At 48.2% G+C, this 3,189-nt stretch overlaps 1 non-coding gene across 1 annotated transcript; it reads left to right on the top strand.

Moving 5' to 3' along the window:
- Positions 1-207: 207 nt before the first annotated feature.
- Trnaa-ugc (transfer RNA alanine (anticodon UGC)) lies at positions 208-281 on the top strand. The gene has a single exon. It is a non-coding gene; the product is annotated as a tRNA-Ala (tRNA).
- Positions 282-3,189: the final 2,908 nt, after the last annotated feature.

Genomic DNA, 3,189 nt, shown 5'->3' with positions numbered 1-3,189 from the left:
AACAATCTTGTTTAAAAAATTTTTTAATTATGAAATATTTCTTTATCTTTTCTAGTGCTGGTGATCAAACTCACATGCAAGACTAGCATTTATACCTCCAGGCCAATTGTGCGTGCGTGCGTGCGTGTGTGTGTGCGTGCGTGTGTGTGCGTGCGTGTGTGTGTGCGTGTGTGTGTGTGTGTGCGTGTGTGTGTGTGTGTGTGTGTGTGTGTGTGTGGCTCAGTGGTAGAGCGCTTGCCTTGCATGCATGAGGCCCTGGGTTCGATTCCTCAGCACCACATAAGCCAAAAGAAAAAAACCGAAAGTGGCGCTGTGGCTCAAGTGTAGAGCGTTAGCCTTGAGCTGAAGAGCTGAGGCACAGCGCCCAGGACCAGAGTTCAGGCCCCACGACCGGACCCCAAAAAAAATATAAATAAATAAATAAATAAATGTAAAGGTCAGGTGCCAGGATTAAATGTAAGCCTGTAATCCTAGCTACTCAGGAGGCTGAAATCTGAGGATTATGGTTCAAAGCCTTCACTGGCAGAAAAGTCCAGGAAACTCTTATCTCCAACCACCAGAAAACTGAAAGTGGCGCTATAGCTTCAAGTGGTAGAGTGCTAGCCTTGAGCAAAAAAGCTCAGGGACAGCGCCCAGGCCCAGAGTTCAAGTCCTACAACTGATAAGAACAATTAATTAATTAATTTAAAAATAAAAAATGATATGAGAAGAGGAACTATTTGAGAAGAGGAAGAAGACTGTGTGGATGGGTCATGAATAAGAGAAGAGAAGGTCATGAGGAAGTAATGAGCAAGATGAAGCCAGGAGTCATAGCCCAGTCGACAATCGCTTCTACTGCAGAAGGAGGTATATGTAGGAGGATCAAGGTTTGAGGCTGAGGACAGCAGAGAAGGAGGGGAATGAGAAACCTATCTGAAAAAAAGGGGGAGGGGCTGAGAGCATGGCTCAGGTGGCAGAGCTCCTGCCTAGCAAGCATGAGGTCCCAAGTTCAGACTCCAATACCCTACTTCCCTGTAAAATAGTCATGATGGAGCATAAAAATGTAGCAGAGAAATAAACCCAGAAAGAAGTGACAGACAGAGAGAAGGACTCATTTGAAGATCTTCTATGGTCATTAATCATACTCCTGTCTATCCTCCCCCAGTGGGAAAATGGTCTAAATGTTTTGTTTGACATTCTTTTACCTTTCAGCATATTTTCTGTATGTTTACAAGCATCCCTAAACAGCTATTTTAAGTTTGGACATTTTTTGGTGTGACCTTTTTTTTTTTGCTTTTTGCTCATTTTCTTGTCAGGACAAGGTGGACTGGACTACAGTAATAAACCATAAATAAACTATAGATGGCTCACATCTGTAATCCTAGTTACTCAGGAGGCTGAGATGTGAGGATTGCAGTTCAAAGCCAACCCAGGCAGGAAAGTCTGTGAAATTCTTGTCTCCAATTTCCCACCAAAAAGCCCTGTTGCTCAAAGTGGTAGGACGCCAGCCTTGAGCAGAAAGAGCTCAGGGACAGCATCTAGGTCCTGAGTTTAAGCCCCACACTGACAAAAAAAAAAAAAAAGTTACTTGCCTAAAACTCCATTGCCACCAGATGCAGGTGGATCACACCTGTAATCCTATGCCAAAGGCTGAGTGAGATCTGAGGATTGTGGTTCGAAGCCAGCCCAGGCAGAAAAGTCTCCATGAGACTTATCACTAATTAACCACTCAAAAAATGGAAGTGGAGTTGTCTGGAAGTGGAAGTGGAAGCGTCTTCATGCTGGGGGAAGATGAAGCCACCCCTTTCCCGGTGATGGGCATACCTGAATCCCTGGGGGCAGGGGCCGGGCTTGCATAATAAAGTTATTAACCTAGTCAGTCCAGTGCCTGGGATTTGAGTTTCCTGTGACCCTGTCCCCTGACCTGACCCTAGTTAGACCCAGACCGGCTCAGGTGCCATTAGGCTATGTCATGGGGCTCCATGTTTGTGTCCTGTCTCCTGTCTGTTCTCTGATCATCATAGCATCCCACTTCAGCTCTCCATTGGAGCTGAATTGGTTTGTTCATATTGTTTTTGGTCTGTCTTTCCTCTCCGGCCTTTATGGTTCAGTTTCCTAACAGTTTTAAGTATATGTTATGGCTGCTAGTCTTTGAGATAGGAGTCTATACCATGCAGTCGATGGCCTTTTTTTTTTTTCTTTCGGTTGTGGGGGCTTGAACTCTGGGCCTGGGCACTGTCCCTTAGATCTTCAGCTCAAGGCTAGCGCTCCACCACTGGAGCCATAGCACCACTTCTGGTTTTCTGAGTGGTTTATTGACATAGTCTCAAGGCCTTTCCTGCCTGGGCTGGCTTTGAACCGCAATCCTCAGATCTCAGCCTCCTGAGTAGCTAGGATTACAGGTGTGAGCCACCGGTGTCCGGCCTCGCTGGCCTTTTAATAAATACTCAAAAGGTTCTACTTCTCAAAATCCTTGTCTTCTCTGTTTTCTCACTGTACAACACCAGCTGGGGAGGAGAAAGCTGAGAGAGAGAGAGGGCCTAGTGGGGAGAAAAGAGAAAGAAGAGAGCAAGTTGTTTATTGAGTGAGGCAGAATGTGGACTCCAAACATCTGTACAGGGGGCCCTCAGGATGCCTTGGTTGCCTGAGTCCTGTTAGGGGCCCCTAACCTGTGACCATTGGCATCTTCTCCCTGCACCCCAGTCTCTGGCCTGGCTCCTCTACAGGGTCCCCCAGCACTCCCCTGGTGTGAGTTTGTGAGGCTTGGGAAGGCCTAAGGAAGTCTCTGAAAGCAAGAGATGGTTGACCGAGGCATGACGGCCAAAGGCCAGCCATGCAGGCCCAAAGTGTTCTGGTTGGGAGCCTTCCTTTGTCCCTGGTGGAAGACTGAAACACAGTGACATTTTCCCCTGAAAACCAAGGGCCAGACGCAGGCGTCTGTCACTCTGAGAAGGCTAGAAATGCAGGTCCCGGATGTACCCCACTCTCCCAGGCCTTCCTGTCAACAGTCAGCAACACCCTGGGCTCCAAGGAGCTGTGTATCCCCACCTGACGACCCCAAAGCACCAAGTCTGGGGCAGCCTGAGTGCAGATGCTGGGGAAGGCTGCAGAGGAGGCAGGAGAGGTGGGACTCGCCAGGGTAGGGAAACCTGGAGCAACCCAAGCCTAGACTCCACCTGGTCTACACCCTCCCACCCGAAAGGCCAACGG

This window comes from Dipodomys merriami, unplaced genomic scaffold (assembly GCF_024711535.1).
Source record: "Dipodomys merriami isolate MVZ:Mamm:240054 unplaced genomic scaffold, mDipMer1.0.p SCAF_5, whole genome shotgun sequence".
Lineage (NCBI taxonomy): Eukaryota > Metazoa > Chordata > Mammalia > Rodentia > Heteromyidae > Dipodomys > Dipodomys merriami.
The sequence above is the reverse complement of the archived record's forward strand: the minus strand, read 5'-3'. Positions and strand labels throughout refer to the sequence as shown.